At 42.1% G+C, this 19,564-nt stretch overlaps 1 protein-coding gene and 1 long non-coding RNA gene across 10 annotated transcripts in view; one reads left to right on the top strand and one right to left on the bottom strand.

Moving 5' to 3' along the window:
- The window catches only part of LOC142069438 (uncharacterized), a 30,458-nt gene extending 24,814 nt beyond the window's left edge, over window positions 1-5,644 (top strand). Inside the window, exons 3-4 of the long non-coding RNA XR_012665261.1 lie at window positions 3,078-3,161; window positions 4,413-5,644. This is a non-coding gene — a long non-coding RNA (uncharacterized LOC142069438). The remainder of the gene's footprint in view (window positions 1-3,077; window positions 3,162-4,412) is intronic.
- The window catches only part of RALGPS1 (Ral GEF with PH domain and SH3 binding motif 1), a 398,334-nt gene that overhangs the window by 267,208 nt on the left and 111,562 nt on the right, over window positions 1-19,564 (bottom strand). The window lies entirely within an intron of this gene.

Raw genomic sequence — 19,564 nt, 5'->3', positions numbered from 1 at the left:
TTGTAACACTGTGGCTACATATGAGTGTTATTGCAGCTTTTACCTAGTACAGAAGTGCTCAGAATATCATATGCTCAATTGTGGTGTATTTTAAAAATTTATTTTGTTTTCAAATATAGTTAATTAGTAGAAAGAACAGAAAACTTGCCCATCCAATATAGAATCCTGTCTTAGAGGTGTAGACAATATTGGAGAAAGATATAAAACTCCCAGATTGCACCGGTTTTTGCAATTCCATTTTATAGGGGGGATATTCTTCCTAACCTCAGCTGACTAAATTCAAATGCTATTTTGGGTTCCAATTTTGCAAGCTGCAGGATCAGGGCCTTTGGCTAATGTCTAGTTCTCATTCGTATGTGTCTCAATAACAGCCAGCATCAGTGAGTTGCACTGAATACTTCCTCTTCAATTTATTAATGAAAAAGTACACAAGAACAGCTCTCTCTCTATTCTGTTTTCTATACACCTACATCTTATTTTCCAGTGCTCTTCTGCTTTCAACCCTTTGCCCCAAACTTTGTTTTCCATTGACAGTAAACATTCTGTTTTGGATAAAGCTGAGCGCATCCTTTCTCTATATGCTCTCCCTTCCCCAAGAGGTTTTCCAGTGCCTAACAAACATCAACCATGCAACTTTATGGTTCATTATTTCATTCAACCATTGAAATGCATTGTCTTCCCATGTGTGGAACTGGGAGTTTTTCCTGAAATTTAATCTTCCATGTAATGTAAATATAAAGTAAGATGTGAAAGTCTATGGTATTTGTCAGGTGATGTTTGACTCCAGAACAACTTACATCATTTCATAACCCCAGCTGAAAAGTTCATGATCTTGCAAGAGTGACAAATTTCTTGACTGCCAAGATGGGTGAGGTAATATCTTTTACTGGACTAACTTCTGTTGGTGAGAGAGACAGAAATTGGTCCAATAAAAGATATTACTTCACCCATCTTGGCACTCTACTATCCTGGGACCAACATGGCTACAACAACACTGCACACAACACATTTCCTGATGGTCCCTTTGGAATGTCTGCTAGCAAAATGAGAAACTACAAAAGTTAAACATTCTGTAGCAGTTACTTGCTTTTATCTGGAAAAAAATAAGAAACCCATAAACATGTTTCCAAAGGGTTTGGAAGTTTCTATACCAAACCCCCATGCCCCCGAAAACACTTTAAGAGATTACCCTTTCTTATAACTCCACCCCTGATATCAATGGAACAGAAAAAACACAGTTACATACATGTTCTATAACTGTTTGTTCTTCAAGATATTCTACTTTAGGTGTCTGCATGCCAGTGTGTCAAAGCTGGAGAACTTTTTCCCAAAGTGATACCCATCAGGGCAGCCCAAGTGCCCGCCGTATGCTCATGCTGCTAGCTGAGAATATAAAGGGGAGGAGCTGCCCGGATCTCCCTCTCAAATACCAGTCTCACGATGACTCTGGTGTGGAGCGGAAGGTGGGTGGGTTGCGGAATGGACATTTGCAATACATGTCAAAGAACAACAGTTACAGAAGAAGGTACACAAGTGTTTTTTCTTCAAGTGCTTGCATGTGCCTATTCTACTTTAGGAGATTCCCACGCAGTTTCAGAAGGAGGAAGGTATCAGAATCTACCTAAACAAGAACTTTAGTACTACTCTCCCAAATTTAGCACTGTCCCTGGGGACAGCTTAATGAGTGGTAGAGGTATGAACCAAAGACCAAGTGATACCACTACAAATTTCACTGATGGCAAAATGATCCAGGAAAGTCACTGATGCTGCTTGAACCCTTGTAGGGTTTGCTAACACTCTTTCTGGTAGAGGAACATTACCAATATTATTACAGAGATGAATGCAGGAGGAAATCCAGAAAGAAATCCTCTGAAAGGTAACAGGCATCCATTTCATCCTTCCTGCAAAGGAAATGAATAACTGAGGAGAAAATTGACTGAATGCATCCGATGAAGTGAGCTGTAGCTCATGAAAGTTTATGCTCAAATAAATTTGTTAGTCTCTAAGGTGCCGCAAAGTCCTCCTTTTCTTTTTGAGGAGAAAATTGAAACTCCTTAGTTCTTTCCAAATAAAAAAGCTAATGCTCTATGAACACATAAAGCAGTGGTTCTCAAACTTTTGTACTGGTGACCCCTTTCACATAGCAAGCCTCTGAGTGTGACCTTCCCTTATCAATTAAAACCACTTTTTTGTATATTTAACACCACCATTATAAATGCTGGAGGCAAAGCGGGGTTTAGGGTGGAGGCTGACAGTTCGCGACCCCCCCATGTAATAACCTCGCGACCCCCTGAGGGGTCCCAACCCCAAGTTTGAGAACCCCTGACAAAGTATGTAGTCTTTCCTCATCTTTGTGAAAGTGGGGTTTCAGAAAGAAGGTGGCAAGTAAGGGTATGTCTATCCTGTAATAAAAAACCCATGGCAGTGAGTCTCAGAGCCTGGGTATACTGACTCAAGCTTGCTGGGGTCGGACTGTGAGGCTAAAAATTGCAGCGTAAATGTTTGGGCTCAGGCTGGAGCCTGGGCTCTGAAACTCCGTGAGTGAAGAGGGTCACAGACGTGGACTCCAGCCCAAGCCTGAAAGTCTCCACTGCATATTTTAGCCCTGCTGCCCAAGCTCCGCACTGCAAGTCTTTTACTGCAATGTAGACGTACCCTAAATAGTGTGATTCATATGAAAATCCAAAACCAGGAGGAATTTGGGCTGCAAAGCATTAGGCAACCAGTCTTTGTTAAAAAAATGCATAAGGAAGGTCATCCATCAAAGTCTGGTGTTCTGCAACCTTCCTAACCAAGGTAGTAGCTATTAAAAAAGCCACCTTCGTTGAGAGATCAGACAACAAGTAAGAGGCCCTAGGCTCAAAAGGGGATCTCATCAATCCTGAGAGCACTACGTTTACGTCTCAGGAAGGCGATGGATCTTTAATAGGTGAGAAAAGTCATCTGTCCAAATCTTTTAAAAACCTTGTTCTCACAGGGTTGGAAAACATGGACCTGCCTTCTACAGTAGAATGGAACGCCAAGATAGGAGCCAGGTGAATCCTTTTTGAACTGATGGAAAGGCCATTCTCTTTCAGGTAAAGCAGATGATCCAGAATAAACTGAATATGAGCCCATGAAGGAGAACCTCAGCCCACAGCAAACTTCTTCCACTTCAAAAGGTATGTGTACCTGATAGAGAACTTCCTGCTATTCAAAAGAACGTTCTGAACCACCACAGAGTATGCAGATTCCTGACGAGCTAACCATTGAACATCCAGGCAGTCAGGTGCAGTCTGGGACAGCTGGAATGCAGAATCTGATCATATTCCTGTGAAATTATATCCAGGTCCTGAAGGAGAAGAATTGGATCCCGAATGGAGAGGTTCAACATATCTGAAAACCAGTGCTGTTGTGCCACCAAGATTAGAATAGCATGATCTTGCCTGAGTTTAGTTAGCATTCTGGGCACTATCAGGATGTGGGGGGAAAGAGCAGAAACGTTTCCCCTTCCAAGACTGTAGGAAGACATCTCTCATAGGCCCTGGTTTGAGACCTCCCCTTAACCAGAATTGATTATACTTTCTGTTCTATCAAGTGGTGAACAGATCCAACTTTGGTACCCCCATCCCCAAATCTGAAAAATAGACTTTTCTACATTGGGTCTGAGGGACCATTTGTTATCTCCTCTAAATCACCTGCTGAGAGAGTCTGCTAGGGAGTTCTGAGACTCCTGGAGATGCTTTGAGTGAGATTCTGTTCTCTGGAATTTCTGCACCGAGGTCTATAGCCTTTTGGCAAAGGGGGTCTGACCTAGCACGTCCCTGTTTGATGAGATAAAACATTGCAGCAGTGTTCTCTGTGAGTACTTGTACAGAGCAACCCGCGATGTGGAAAAGAAACACTTTACTGGCCAGATAAATAGCCAGGAGCCCTGAAATTGATGTAGAGGGAGAGATCCTGATCTGATTAGCGACCTTGAGTACAAAAGCTTCCCAGGTGCATTAAGCCACCAAGGGATAATGCATCTGTGACCAGATTCACAGAAGGTGAAAGCAGAGCAAAAGGCACTTCATTGCATTCATTAGGCGGGGGCTATCTACCAGCCCAGGGAGGGCAGAACAGCTGCATATATGTGAGTCAGCATGACCAGCAGGTGACGTGAGGGATGATAAACAGAATTCAACTCCCACTGCGTTACCTGAAGTGACGTCTGGCATGCTGTCAGGTATGCGTAAGCTCCAATGTGTCCTAGAAGTCTCAGATAGTTCCTTACTGTTGTATGGGCATACGTCTAGAACTCTTTGTACAGGATGAATATTGTTTGAAATCTGGCTTCAGGCAAATATGCTCTCGCTGACAGAGAGGTGAGAACCAAACCTATAAATCTGATGTTCAGGGAGGTAAACTAATTTGCCTTTGTTGATCAACAGGCCCAACGAATGGAAAAGTGATTGGATCTTTTCAACACCTTCCTCCGCCTGCTGTCTGGACTCACCAGGTACACCAGAGCCAATTGTCTGGGTCTGGATATACCTGGATTCCCTGCTTTCAAAGGTGTGTGGCCACCACTGCCATGCACTTCATAAAAACTCAGGGTGCTGAGCTCAGACCTAATGGAAGGGCCATGAACTGATAATGGACATCTGCTACAACGAACCTTTCAAACTCCCTCTGACTCTTGTGTATGGCCACACGAAGTACAATGAGGATAGTGAACCAATCGCTGTGAGACAAGGAAGGAACAGACACTTGGGTTACCATACAAAACTATCATTTTTATGTACCTGTTGAGGCTGAGATCTAAAGTAGGCCTGAGGCTTCCCTGGGACTTTGGAATGAAAAAAATATCAGGAATAGAATCCCTTCCTCTGCTATTGAGGAAGCACTTCCTCTATTGTCCCTAACTTTACCAGAGTCTGAACTTCTTGAATCAATACACTGGTGTGGTCCCTGAAAAGGGATGGGGAGTCCGGGTGGAATGGGGAAATACGGGTGAATTGCAGGGTATATCCCAGTTACACCATGGTCAGAACCTACCAATCTGTTGTAATATGGGTCCAAGCCTTCAGGAAATGGGACAACCTGCAGCCAAAGGGAGAGAAAATCTCGGGCTACATGTGCACGAGAACTTTTGTCAGTATAACATACGTCACTCAAGGGTGTGAAAAACACTCTCCTGCCAACATAGCTACCGCCGCTCGTTGGGGGTGGTTTAATTATGTCAATAGGAGAACTCTCTCCCGTCAGCATAGAGTGGCTACATGAGTGATTTTACCAAGGCACAGCTGCACTGGTACACTGTGCTGCTGAAAACTTGCTACTGTAGACATGGCCTCTGAATAGTTTGTTGCCCTCAACCAAGAAGTCAAATAGTCTGGTTGGAAGTAGAAGACCCTCTACTGGTAGCAGATGGCGGAAGAGGAGAGGGAGGTGGTCTCTTCTTCTGAGACCTATGACATGAAAAGGACCTAGGGGTGACAGTGGACGAGAAGCTGGATATGAGTCAGCAGTGTGCCCTTGTTGCCAAGAAGGCCAATGGCATTTTGGGATGTATAAGTAGGGGCATAGCAAGCAGATCGAGGGACGTGATCGTTCCCCTCTATTCGACATTGGTGAGGCCTCATCTGGAGTACTGTGTCCAGTTTTGGGCCCCACACTTCAAGAAGGATGTGGATAAATTGGAGAGAGTCCAGCGAAGGGCAACAAAAATGATTAGGGGTCTAGAACACATGACTTATGAGGCTGAGGGAGCTGGGATTGTTTAGCCTGCAGAAGAGAAGAATGAGGGGGGATTTGATAGCTGCTTTCAACTACCTGAAAGGGGGTTCCAAAGAGGATGGCTCTAGACTGTTCTCAATGGTAGCAGATGACAGAACGAGGAGTAATGGTCTCAAGTTGCAGTGGGGGAGGTTTAGATTGGATATTAGGAAAAACTTTTTCACTAAGAGGGTGGTGAAACACTGGAATGCGTTACCTAGGGAGGTGGTAGAATCTCCTTCCTTAGAGGTTTTTAAGGTCAGGCTTGACAAAGCCCTGGCTGGGATGATTTAACTGGGAATTGGTCCTGCTTCGAGCAGGGGGTTGGACTAGATGACCTTCTGGGGTCCCTTCCAACCCTGATATTCTATGATTCTATGATCTCCTGGAGTGATCGGGCTGTCAGAGCAAATAAAATGGATCTCTCTCTTGGACCAGAGGATGAAACTTCTTTCTCTGTATAGCTGGGGTACAAATACCTAAAGACTTCACCTGGAATCTTTAAGAAAGTGCAAAGCCTTGTCTGCCTTGCCCAGAAAAAAAATAAAAAAATTGGGCCCTGACAGGGCAAGTTCTCTATTGTCTGTTGCATTTCCACTGCTATTCCCGACACCTGCCGCCACGAAGCATGATGCCCAGTGACAACTGTTGTTATCACTTGAGCCAGTAAATTGGTCTCATCCAAAGCCCCCTGCAGAGAGGAGTGGGCTACCAAATGGCCCTAATTTATAAAGGCTATAAACTCATCTGGTAACTTGTCTTGAAACTTAGACATTACATCCCAATTTGAATGTTTGTGCCTGGCAAACAACATTTGGTGGGCTGCTATTCTAAACTGTAATGCCCAAAGAAGAATAAACTTTTCTCCAAAAGAATGACAGGTTTTTTTGCATCCTTATCTTTGGGAGTAGATTTAATCCATCCTTGTCTTGACTTCTCATTCATAAGAATGTAAGAATGGCTATACTGAGTCAGCCCAGTGGCCCATCTAGCCCAGGATCCTACTTTCCGACAGTGTCTGGTGCCAGATGCTTTCAGAAGGACTGAACAGAACAGGGCAATTCATTGAGTGATCCATCCCCTTTCATCGAGTCCCAGCTTGTAGCAGTCAGAGGTTTAGGGACACCCTGAGCATGGCCCATTCACAACTGACACCACTAATGCTCCAAGGGAAAATAAAAAAAATTCCTGTAACTGTAAAGATACTTGATACCTTTTTTCTGTACATTTAGCCATAATAAAGAAGAGGGAGGTCTGCCAATGGATTTTGGTTGGCTCCTAAATCATATCATTAATAAGCAGGGCCACCTCAGCAGCGCCTGATGAATGCAAGATATCCATGAGCTTGTGAGAGTTATCTTGAACCAGCACTAGATACCTAGAGAGGTAGCAACCCTCTTTGTATGTCTTGTAGACATCAGAGACTGCAGATGACTGATACAATAGCCTCCTTGGGTGATGAAGAGGCGTTAAGCAGTGGCACTGACATGTCTATCTGCTCCAGTGGTACAGAAGTCACTATAATAGGATGAATAAGAGTTGGATGGACAATCTGTACTGGTTACGGGGTACTGAGGTTAAAACTGGGAGGAAAATGGTGTCTCAATAGTGATATTGAGACCTACTGCCAAGAAGAAGAGGCCCTAGAGTCTGGGGAAACTCCCCCCAGGTTCCAGAAAGGCATTGCTGCATCTGGAGCCTAACTTCACGGCACAGTAGTCATGGTAATCAGAGCTGGGTCTGTGTACCAAGGATCATGGAGATACTTGGGCCTTTCTGAAGTAGGACTCAGATCGGTAGGAATCCACCTCTGAATTAGATGATGAATCAACATTGGAGTGCCAAGGTGGCACGGTGTGGAGAGGCAGGCAAATGGGAATGGGACCAAAGTCACCAAGGATGGTACTGACAAAAGCATTCAGGATTTCCCTGAGGAAGGTACTGTACACTTGGCACGGTGTGACAGAGTCCACTGCCAGTGGTATCGGATATACCAGTACTAAAGTAGTTGACAGAGGTGGCACATGCCACTGCAGAAGGTACAGATTCCTACTGCAACAGAGGAGAGTCCAGTACCAACAGGCACAGAAGGTCTCTTCTGTCCCATACAACTCAGGTGTTGTCCATACCGATCAGGTAGTCTGTGATATAAAAACCAGCGCAGAAGGTCCAGCAATAGAGTCAATTTCAACACTGCCCTATGAGGTGCCAGAGTCAAAAACTGAACATTTCTAGAGTGCAGTACCACAGACCACCCTGCCATGGTTGCTCCCACCTTGGTACCTATCTGCTTGTAGAGAGTCTGATTGGGATCTAGACTTCAAAGGCAATGACTTCTTCTGGTTGGAAGCAGTTGATGTACTGAACTTCTTCTGGTGCTTACAAGGCACCGGGGACAGAAAATTGTGCCTTCTCTCTCTATCACTTTGGCACAGAGAAGCTACTAAGTCCAGTGGTGCACTCTAGGATGGCACCGAATCTGAATCCTCACACATCAAATGCAAAGCAGCCTCCATGAGACTATGCAGAAGCTGCAACTTCCCTCCGCTTTTTAGTATGGGTCTTAACCCCTCTGCAAGTAGGGCACTTATTCCTAACAGATCCCTCACCCAGAAACTTCAAGCAGCTGCAGTGGCGATTGCTGACTGGCACTGACTTATTGCATTCATTCAGAACACCTGAAGCCTGGAGGCTTGGCATACCCTAGTACCGAAACAAAGATCAATGGAAACAAGGAATGATAAGCTGAACGGAAACTTATAACAAGTACTTTAACTAGAACTAGAAAAAACTTTTTTACTAAATATTTACATTAAAAACATTTAGAGTTTTCTAAGGTACAAAGGGAAAGTGAGAAACTCGCATGCTTGCTCCAACTACTGACCACAGACAGCAGGAGAAATTGAGGGGGGTCGGAGAAGCGCTACCCCTTTATACTCTCATGTAGCAGCACGAACATGCAGAGGGCACATGTACCACCCTGATGGGTACCACTCTGGGAAAAAGTTCTCTGGCTTAAGTACACTGGAGCACAGACACCTAAAGTGGAATGGACATATGCAAGCACTCAAAGAAGAATTGTTATTCTAACATTTTATTCAACTATCATCTTCCACCTAGCATAATTTTACTTTGCAATGATACCACACAAAGAATTTTATATTAAAGAAAAAGAGAGCCATAAATATAAAGAAAATGTGTTCTTCTCCTTTACAATAAAGAGTACTCCAGAATCTATTTTCATCTTCCAGGCTGCTAGCTAAAGACGATGGGGAACAATTGTTGCTAAAACAGGGTATGGTCAGCATACATCACTTGCAGCTGGGAAAGAAATAAACAATCAAATTAGCATTTTAATGTTTTTTAAAGGAATTTATTTATATTTCTTACTACAATATTCAGTGTACACAATTTCACAGGTGAGCCTCAAGCATTACTATTATAAATGAGAGAGAGTAGGAAAAAATACGGTAGCAGAAGTTTGTCTTGTAAAATGTTCCTGTTGCTTAAGCAATAGGTTGTGACTAAGCCAAATCTAGTTAGCTAAACGTGCTGCACTCTCTCTCTAACTAGATTGATAGTCATATTATTCTTAACTTTTATTTTGTTCGCAATTTTGTTTATTCTAAATAAACTCTGCTTTATTCAAGACACCTGGATTGGATTTAGTGGTTGTTACAGCATTGACAAACACAGATCGGTGCTCCAGAGAAAAGGAAACTGTAATCTACCCTCCAGAGGAGACCAAAGAAAGAGGTAACAGTCAGAGCACTGAGCCAAAGGCAAGGAAACTTTAGGAGCTCTCTCAAAAAGGTGCTGCAAGAATACTGGCTATGATTAAGACTAAGATTAAGTCACGGAAGTCAGGGAATCAGTGATTTCCAGTGACCTCCATGACACTGGGGGGCCCCGCAGCTGACCAGCCTACGTGGGTGGCATTGGGGGCCCAGCAGCTGCAGGTGGCGGGACCCCGCACAACTGACCAGCTGCCACCGCTGGTGATAACCCCTGAGCTGCCCGGCCACCGCCGCTGGCAGGGCCCCCCCTGCAGTGACTCAGCTGCCGCAAGCAGCCAGCTCTCTCCCTGCAGCTCCCAGTCATGACAGCAGTGGCAGAGGCACGCCGGAGCTGCTCAGTGGCTGCGAGTGGGGGGCCCCCCGCTGCTCCCCAGCCTCTGCCGCTGGTAGGGCCCCCCACCCGCAGCTCCCCCCCTGCAGCTCCCAGCCCCGCATGGCAGTGGGGCTGGGAGCTGCTATATTTTTCCAAATTATGCAAAAGTATTAGTTGTCAATAAAGTTTATGTCCATGCCAAGCTAACAGTTTCAACTTCAGCTCTTTTTGCTGCAGCCCTGCTTTAAAAATTGTGCTTAGAATTTTTGTTTTTAAACAGTTGGAAGTTTCTTTTCCACTCTCATAACCCAAACAAGGCTGACAGGATTTTGCTGAAACTTGGGGAAAAAAAATCACCTCTTGGCACAGACCAACCCTGGAAAATTTAACTAAAAGTTATGTTTTGGAAAGTTTTAAGTGTGGAAACAGATTTATAATGGAAACTGTTTTCAACTTTACCTATGGAGTGTACTGCCAAGGCTTGCTATAAGTAAATCCTTGACTCTATCAAACAGTGACTGCTGTCCCAAGAGGGCTGTGAAGAGCTGCAAAGATTTGAGAGCCCTAGCTGGCTTTCAAAACTGTCACACTGTGCAGCAGACGATCACAGCTCACCACATTTCCTACTTGAATTGTTAGGCATGCTACACCTCTTCTTTTCTTTTCTATTATGTTCACTCAAAGCTCTTCTCTGGGGACCATCATGGCATGCAAGTCTAAGAAAACTATTAGCAGATCACTATCATGTCATGTTTAACTGCAGAGAATTTGATCATACTTAAGAGTTGATCCTGTAAACAGTTATTTGTGCAAGCAAATTTTATTCACAAGAGCAGTCCCATTGAAATCAATGTGCACAAATGTTGCAGGATCAGGCCCCATGTTGTATAGTTTTATAAATCTAAATGTATCAAGTGACGAGGATGCAGAACAGATTGCGAATACATCTCAGCTGTCACATCACAAGTGATGTTTAATGTTGTGTTTTCAGCTCACTTCACACCAGCTCTTCAGGAAATCTTATAGGGCACTGCCCTGTGAATACATTAAAACTTGATCACTGCTAGGAAAGCAGATATTAGTGACCATGTTAAATCAATTCAAGACATGCTTTTTTTACTTAATTCTTTTTAACATACTCCACAGCACAGCAGTAAAACCCAACACTGCCATTTTAATTCCTATGGCAAGATGTGGGTGGAGCTTTCAATATTTTTTCCGGCACTGAAAAACACTTAGTGACTCATAAAGTGGATATAAAGGATTAATGAAGCCAAGGCAGCTCCCAATTCTCTCTCTCACACACACACCCCTTGTTTTTGGTATAAACAGGGCTAGTAGCAAACAGCCACAGGAAAACACGTGTTTAGATGTCCAGACAATTTAATCCTCAATTTGGCAGTTGAATATGATGAAACTTAAGTTAAACTTTAAAGAAAAATTAATGAAAGTATTCTTTGTTTTTCACTCCTTTTTACAAGGGTATTATTTTATTCACATTTTCTGTGCAAGTTTCTATTTCTTAAACATGAGAGACTAATAGCATTGGCTTCTGGTAGGCTTAGATGGGCAGGAACTTTGCAAGTGGCTCATGCCCATCTCTGCCAGTACATCTCAGATACAAATGGTCTTGATTCTCTTTCAGCAGAAACTGTCAGTGATGCTGATTTGTGCCAATTTGTGTAGGGGTTTTGTAATGTGCACTCATGAGACCAAATATTTGCCTACAACTGAAAGCAGAATTTGAACCCAAGTGTCCAGTGCTGAATGGTTAACATGCTAAGGGCCAATCTTGTACCTCTGACGTTAATGGGAATTCTGCGATCGACTTCAATGGAATCAGCATAGGAATCAATCACTCTGAGCCCAACCCAATGCCCATTAAAATAAAAGGGAGAACTCGTATTAATTTCAAAATGAGAACTACATGCAGTTCACAGTTCCAATTTAAATACACAGACAGTATTCCATCTTGGTCCCTATTGAGGTCTAGTTTGTACTCCATTATACAAATAAAAGCATTTGAGATCTGATAGAATACTTTGGACGACATATAAAGATTTCTGGGCACTGGGCATACATAGCACATACATACTGTGTACAACACACAGCCAGCACTTCCCATTCTGTTTTCTAGATTAACTCTTATATAAACAATATAATTAAGAGAACTCAGAGAGATTTTCACTGACATTATTGTGTTTTGAACACTTCCAAACTTTTGCATATAAGAAAGAACAAATCACTAACTACGAATGTAACACAAAATAATTACATACAAAGCAGCAAAATGTAACCACATCTTTTATTCCATAGGAACATGGTCCTTTGGGTAAGTAATCTGTTTTTTGTTTTTAAGTACAGTTCCTCTTTTCATACAACATGTTTTAAACTACTAATTCAAACAGGTTCTATTTTCACTTGGCTCCCTAATTTTTCACTGGAGCTCAAAACCAACAATGTTTTATCCTGAGCAGCTTTGTATGTTTCTTCATTTGGATGTTCTGCTAGAGTTCACTAATTCCCTGACCTCCAGATCTGACTGTAAATTAAAGGAAAAAGGAAAAAACTGAATCTGTAAATATATTTAACAGAGTCACAGCTTCTATTAGGAGTAAAAAAAAAAAAAAATCTAGGGTGAATGGCAGAGAACCCAAAAAGAAACAATATTTTTAATACAGCAACTTTCTCCTGCTCTCCTTGCCTGGCGGCTGTACAATAATACAACAAAAACGTAACAACATAAGAATGGCCATACTGTGCGAGACCAATGGTCCATTTAGCCCAGTATCCTGTCTTCCGACAGTGGCCAGTACAAGATGCTTTAGCGGGAATAAACCGAACAGCACAATTATCAAGTGATCCATCCAAAATCATCCAGTCTCAGTTTCTGGCAGTCAGTCACAGGTTTAGGGACACCCAGAGCTTGGGGTTGTGTCCCTGATCATCTTGGCTAACAGCCACTGATGGAACAAACTTACAGTAGAACCTCAGAGTTATGGACACCTCTGGAACGGAGGTTGTCTGTAACTCTGAAATGTCCCATAATGCTGGACAAGAGGTTACGGACTTCAGCCATGGGGTGGGGAGTTGGGGCTGTAGGACTCCAGGTATGGGGCTCAGGACTTCTGCCCCCAGGGAACACCAGGGCTCACGACTTCAGCCCTGCAGCTCCGTTCAAGGCTTCAGCCCTGTGGGGGATGCTGGAGCTCAGGATTCCCCATGGTTCCACTCCCCGTTTCAGCTGGGGAGTGGGGCGCAGCACATGTTGGGCCTTGGGGCTTTAGCTACAGGGGGAGCACTGGGGCTGAAACTGGCTCTTTCTTCTTAGCTAAAGCCCTGAGTCTCCCCTGCCTGTCCGGAGCCCTGAACCCCGCTCCCATCCTGCGGCTGCAGCCCCAACCTCCCTCCTCCCCTTTGCCCGCCCCCATGGCTGAAGCCCTGCTAAGTTACATGAGCAATTAATACTTATAAAACCATGGGCCTTCCGTCAGGTGCAACTGTGAAACTTAACTGCCCCTTCCTGAGCCCCCGTATGCCTTCAGGGTCGGTGTGGGGTAAATATCCCATCACATATATATTTTTTGAGATGGGGTGACCAGAACAGCATACAGTATTCAAGGTGTGGGATTTATATACTGACATATATATATACACACCTCTGGACTCTGGGCACCATATTTCAGGGAAAATGTGGACAAATTGGAGAAAGTCCACAGGAGAGCAACAAAAATAATTAAGGTTTCAGAGGAACAGCCGTGTTAGTCTGTATTCGCAAAAAGAAAAGGAGTACTTGTGGCACCTTAGAGACTAACCAATTTATTTGAGCATGAGCTTTCGTGAGCTACAGCTCACTTCATCAGATGTAAGTGAGCTGTAGCTCACGAAAGCTCATGCTCAAATAAATTGGTTAGTCTCTAAGGTGCCAAAAATAATTAAAGGTCTAGAAAACATGACCTATGAGGAAAGACTGAAAAAACTGCATTTGTCTGTCTGGAGAAGAGAAGACTGAGGAGAACATAACAGTTTTCAAATACATAAAAGGTTGTTACAAGAAGGAGGGCCAAAAATTGTTCTCGTTAACCTCTGGGGAGAGGACAAGAAACAGTGGGCTTAAATTGCAGCAAGGGAGGTTTATGGCGGACATTATGAAAAGCTTCCTGTCAGGGTAGTTAAGCACTAGAATAAATTGCCTGGGGATGTTGTGGAATCTCCATCATTGGAGGTTTTTGTCTGCTGCTACACACCAACAAGATGTTTTCAGTGAACTATCCATGATGACTACAAGATCTCTTTCTTGAGTGTTTACCAGCTAATTTAAACCCCATCTCGTTGTGTGGGTAGTTGGGATTATGTTTTCCAATGTGCATTTTACACTTAACATTGAATTTAATCTGCCATTTTGTTGGCCAATCACCCAGTTTTATGAGATCCTTTTGTAACTCTTCAGAGTCATCTTTGATTTAACTATCTAGAATAATTTTGTATCATCTTCAAATTTGTGGTGTTTGTGTTTGGTGGGAAGACTGAAATCGATTCTCCATTGAAACTCAAATTGCAAATCCATCACAGAAAAAGCAGAATAAGACACACTGGTGAAAGCCCTAAAATGTGGGTAGTGTGAGATTCTGATTTTTTTTTTTAAATAACCAATGGTATAGGTTAGTATTTTTAGGAAATAAAGGAACCAGGATAAATATTTGAAGTTGGAGCAGACCAAAAATCTCCTAAAGTAACAGAGATGTACCGAAACAAAAGGAGTTACAATCAGGAGCACCAAGTTCTGAGAGTCTTAAAACAGAGTAGACCCTTAAGTTACAAATTATAACTCAGAAAAGGATATATACCTTGATGATGACCCCATTCTTCCTCCTCCCAATATTTTGCACTCTAATTAAAATGTTTATTTCCAAATAATATCATGATGCAAAAAAAAATCACAATCGCAATAAGATATATTATTAAAACCTCGACAGTCTCATCAGAAAACAGTGTCTGAAAATAAAACTTTTCATTAGAGAACAAAGTGAGCAAGTAATGTACCTCTTCAAACATAAACTGGGATAAAATGTTAAAAGGATAAGGAATATGAAACATTCTACCATACAGTTTTGTGTACAAGTGAGCACTTCAACTGAGAGATGACTTGGTTGTTGTGTATAAACTAACAGCAAATTAAGAGGACTGAAGGGATTGAATAGTAAAGGGCCAATAAAAGTTATTACATACATTCTGTAATGAATTCATTCCCTAATGGGAAGCCACTATAATTTAAAAGAAAACTGGAGTATTGTACTGATCTTCCTTAGTATAAACAACAGGTCTGCCCACAGAATTTTGCATTTTCTGGGAGTCCAGCCAAAGGCGTCTATTGAAAATTTGTATAGACCTTTTGTTTCATAGTATTGTAGCATTGAGATTGAATGCTAAAATATCATGAATCAAAGCATCTACTGAGTGGTGGTCACAGCAGAACTTCTATGCTGAAATAGAAACATTTTACAAGACAATGCAGAATTAATGCATATAGATTTGTGTTTCTCATCATATTATATGAAAATCACATGACAGAGATGTGATTTGGGTAATGAGACACAAAGACATCCTTCTCTCATATTAGGGTCAGCTAAGGTGATTTACAAATCAAGATTCCTTCAGTAGGCTGTATGAAATGAGGATTTCGTCACAGTCTAATTGCCAGTAGGCAGTTATCCACAACACACACACTAACACTTAAAGAAAAGGAGGACTTGTGGCACCTTAGAGACTAACCAATTTATTTGAGCATGAGCTTTTGTGAGCTACAGCTCACTTCATCGAGCTGTAGCTCACGAACGCTTCTGCTCAAATAAATTGGTTAGTCTCTAAGGTGCCACAAGTCCTCCTTTTCTTTTTACAGATACAGACTAACACGCCTGCTACTCTGAAACTCTAACACTTGGGACTCTTATTCGCAGTCTCAGTAGAAGGGTGAGTTCCATAAGCATGGAAACAGCACTCCCCTTACGAGTCCTAGTGGTGGTCCTTCAAGAGCTGTGGTGGCATATTGGTTGGGGGCATGGGAGAGAAGCTTGGACTGCCCTTACTAGTGCTGTAACTCTTTCAAAGATAATTACAAGACTTTATTAACCAAGCATATTTCCAAAATTTGCAAAGGTTCCATTTATTTCCTCAGCTTCCACTATCTTTATTTCTGCAGTAACAAGGAAGATTTTCAGTCCAAGAGGAAAGAAGTGAATTTTCTTTACAAATAAAATTTTATTTGAAAATCTGGCAAAGTAAATTGAAATGCCTACAGTAACTAAAATATATGATATTATATGATTTCATGTGATATGATAATAGGATACCAGATATGAAGAGCAAAGGAGGAAACTGTGGCCAGCAGACTTAACGATAATAGTAAGTTTTTAAAATATATTAGGAACAAAAAAAAATCCTGACAATGGAGACCTGAGAGAAAGTTTGGAATTTGGGGGGAGCATGGGCTGTTATAGCAAGGATAAGGGAGAGACAAGACAGAACTGGGGGGGAAATCAAATCAGTATCTTCGATGTCTGTATACTAATGCGAGAAGTATGGGGAATAAGCAGGAAGAACTTGAAATGCTAGTAAATAAACAGAACTATGATATAGTTGGCATCACAGATTGGTGGAATAATACACATGACTGGAATATTGGTATAAAAGGGTACAACTTGCTCAGGAAGGACAGGCAGGGGAAAAAGGGAGGAGGCATTGCCTTATATATTAAAAATATATACACTTGGACTGAGGTTGAGATGGGAATAGTAGACAGACTAGCTGAAAGACTCTGGATAAGGATAAAAGGGGTAAAAAACAAGGGTGATGTCATGGTAGGGGTTTACTACAAACCACCTAACCAGAAAGAAGAGGTGGATGAGGCTTTTTTATAACAACTAACAAAATCATCCAAAGCCCAGGACTTGGTGGTGATGGGGGACTTCAACTACCCAGACATCTATTGGGAAAATAACATAGCAGGGCACCGATTATCCAACAAGTTCTTGGAATGTACTGGAGACCATTTTTTATTTCAGAAGGTGAAGAAAGCTACTAGGGGAGAAGCTGTTCTAGATTTGATTTTGACAAATGGGAGGAACTGGTTGAGATTTTGAAAGTGGAAGGCAGCTTGCATGAAAGTGATCATGAAATGGTAGAGTTCATGATTTTAAAGAATGGTAGGAGGGAGAACAGCAAAATAAAAACAATGGATTTCAAGGCAGACTTTAGCAAATTCAAGGAGTTGCTAGGTAAGATCCCATGGGAAGTAAGTCTAAGGGGAAAAACAAATGAAGACAGTTGGCAGTTTTTCAAAGAGACATTATTAAAGGGCACAAGAGCAAACTATCACACTGTGTAGGAAAGATAGGAAATATGACAAGAGACTAGAATGGCTTAATCAGGAGATCTTCAATGATCTGAAACTCAAAAAAAGAGTCCTACAACAAGTGGAAACTAGATCAAATTACAAAGGATGAATATAAACAAATAACACAAGTATGCAGGGACAAAATTAGAAAGGCCAAGGCACAAAGCGAGATCAAACTAGCTGGAGACATAAAGGGTAACAAGAAAACATTCTACAAATACATTAGAAGCAAGAGGAAGACCAAGGATAAGGGAGGCCCATTGCTCAATGGGGGGGGGGGGGAAATAATAACAGAAAATGCGGAAATGTGGTTAATGACTTTTGTTTCAGTTTTCACCAAGAAGGTTGGTGGTGATTGGACATGTAACATAGTTAATGTCAGTGAATATGAGGTAGGACCAAAAGAGGCTAAAATAGGGAAAGAAAAAGTTAAAAAGTTCTTAGACAAATTAGATGTCTTCAAGTCACCAGGGCCTGATGAAATGCATTCTAGAATACTCAAAGAGCTGACTGAGGAGATATCTGAGCCATTAGCCGATTATCTTTGAAAAGTCATGGGAGATGGGAGAGATTCCAGAAAACCAGAAAAGGGCAAATATAGTGCCAATCTATAAAAAGGGAAATAAGGACAACCTGGGGAATTACAGACCAGTCAGTTTAACTTCTGTACCCAGAAAGAGAATGGAGCAAATAATAAAGCAATCAATTGGCAAACATCTAGAAGATAGTAAGGTGATAAGTAACAGTCAGCATGGATTTGTCAAGAACAAATTGTGTCAAACCAACCTGATAGCTTTCTTTGACAGGGTAACAAGCCTTGTGGATAGAGAGGAAGTGGTAGACGTGGTATATCTTGACTTTAGTAAAGCTTTTGATACTGTCTCGCATGACCTTCTCATAAACAAACTAGGGAAATGCAACCTACATGGAGCTACTATAAGATGGGTGCATAACTGGTTGTAAACCATTCCTAAAGAGTAGTTATCAGTGGCTCAGAGTCATGCTGGGAGGGCATAACGAGTGGGGTCCCACAGGGATCAGTTCTGGGTCCAGTTCTCCTCAACATCTTCATCAATGATTTAGATAATGGCATAGAGAGTACACTTATAAAGTTTGCGGATGATACCAAGCTGGGAGGGGTTGCAAGTCATTTGGAGGATAGGATTATAATTCAAAATGATCTGGACAAACTGGAGAAATGGTCTGAAGTAAATAGGATGAAATTCAATAAGGACAAATGCAAAGTACTCCACTTAGGAAGGAACAATCAGTTGCACACATACAAAAAGGGAAATGACGGCCTAGGAAGGAGTACTGCGGAAACGGATCTGAGTGTCACAGTGGACCACAACCTAATATGAGTCAACAATGTAACACTGTTGCAAAAAAAAAAGCGAACATCATTCTGGGATGTATTAGCAAGAGTGCTGTAAGCAAGACATGAGAAGAAACTCTTCCACTCTACTCTGGGCTGATTAGGCCTCAGCTGGGGTATTCTGTCCAGTTCTGGGTGCCACATTTCAGGAAAGATGTGGAGAAAGTCCAGAGAAGAGCAACAAAAATCATTCAAGGTCTAGAAAACATGACCTATGTGGGAAGATTGAAAAAACTGGGTTTGTTTAGTCTGGAGAAGAGAAGACTGAGAGGGGACATAACAGTTTTCAAGTACATAAAAGGTTGTTACAAAGAGGAGGGAGAAAAATTGTTCTTCTTAACCTCTGTGGACAGGACAAGAAGCAATGGGCTTAAATTGCAGCAAGGGAGATTTAGGATGGACATTAGAAAAAACTTCCTAACTGTCAGTGTGGTTAAGTACTGGAATAAACTGCCTAGGGAGGTTGTGGAATCTCCATCATTGGAGATTTTTAAAAACAGGTTAGACAAACACCTGTCAGGGATGGTCTAGATAATACTTAGTCCTGCAATGAGTGCAGGAGACCGGACTAGCTGACCTCTTGAGGTCCCTTCCAGTCCTATGATTCTACGATTCCATGGTATTGGTCCATTAATAGATAGAAATGGTAGCATTATCAATAAAAATGCAGAAGAGGCAGAAATGTTCAATAAATATTTCTGTTCTGTATTTGGGAAAAACAGATGATGCAGCCTCATCAGATGGTGATGACACTACTCTTTCCATTCCACTAACGTTTCTGGATAAAAGCTACTACATTTAAACATTTTCAGATCAGCAAGTCCCAATAACTTGCCTCCAACAGTTTTAAAAGAACTGGCTGAGGAGCCAGTTTTTATCCAGAACTGAGGGAAAGTCTCAAAAGTGGGGGACTGGCTGTGATTGCTTGATCTACTTTATGCCGGAGG

The sequence above is a fragment of the Caretta caretta genome, chromosome 16, assembly GCF_965140235.1.
Source record: "Caretta caretta isolate rCarCar2 chromosome 16, rCarCar1.hap1, whole genome shotgun sequence".
NCBI classification, from domain to species: Eukaryota; Metazoa; Chordata; order Testudines; family Cheloniidae; genus Caretta; species Caretta caretta.
This window is presented reverse-complemented; position numbering and strand designations above follow the sequence as displayed.